Source organism: Octodon degus, unplaced genomic scaffold, assembly GCF_000260255.1.
Source record: "Octodon degus isolate 3935 unplaced genomic scaffold, OctDeg1.0 scaffold00202, whole genome shotgun sequence".
Classification (NCBI taxonomy): domain Eukaryota; kingdom Metazoa; phylum Chordata; class Mammalia; order Rodentia; family Octodontidae; genus Octodon; species Octodon degus.
Window position 1 is genome coordinate 2,556,928 of NW_004524778.1, and position 1,114 is coordinate 2,558,041.

Sequence of the window (1,114 nt, forward strand, 5' to 3'; positions counted from 1 at the left end):
CTTTATATATCTTGTTTTTATACTTTGCTGCTGGATGGTTAAGACCAAGGTAAAGCAAGACCTATGTAGCAAGAAATGTAACTTTTGTATCTGATAAAGACAGTCTGTTCCCCTCAGCATTTATCCTGTAACCCTGTACTGCACTTTGTAGATCCTTTGTCAGTGTCAGCCATGTAGATGAGTCACAGCCATTGCTTGACCAATAAGCTGTCTATGAAATACTGAGAGAAAGTTTTCTCTCCATGTGCCTGTCCTTAGGCTCACTACACATCATCAATCACATTACTCTGTGACTCCATAAACTCCTTGATCAGAAAATTTGGGACACCACTGAGTTACAGGATATTAGAGTACAGGTTCTCCTATGTCTTCATTTTTTACTGACCTTGAAAGTCTAGGGCCAAAATGTTGGCTGACCTGACAGCCCATTCTTTTCTCCAATTTTTGATCTGCAAACTTAGGTTGTTAGCCCTCCAGAAGATAGGCTTCTTATTACCCTGAAACATATGCAGTTTGATTTTCCATATCTGTCTAAATATCAAACATTGTAGGCATAACATGAAACAGGTGTTTTCCATCAAGTATTGATGTGTTGAACTTTAACTCCTTACAAAATATGAAGAAAAACATATTGAGAAAATAGGAATGAAGACATATTTTTACACAGAAATTTAGAAATCTAACCATATACAGCATTGCATCATGAAAGTCCTATGACATTTTTTTTCTTTTTCTTGTGTCTTTTTTTTCATTTATTACCCATTTTAAAAAGATAGTTGTGAGACAGTAAGGGAATAATTGGTATGTCATGACAAGAAGTATGTATTTAGAATACCAGAATGACAGGCAATCCAATTTGACCTTTCTATTACACATTGCTATCCGCAGTGCAGTTGCTTGGTTCACAGGTATCAGCATATATAGTTAGGCAGATTGAGAAACCTATCAATGAACTGCTAGTTTCAAAAACCTACTGAAGTTTCTCAGGAACATTGCCTTGCCTATCTTGTGCATACAAATGTATGGCTTTGTCCCTGTCCTGTTTCCCACCTTTTATCCTTACCCTCTCCTTGTTTTCGAATCCTCAAGTTCTTGCTTTCCTTTTAGTTGTGTT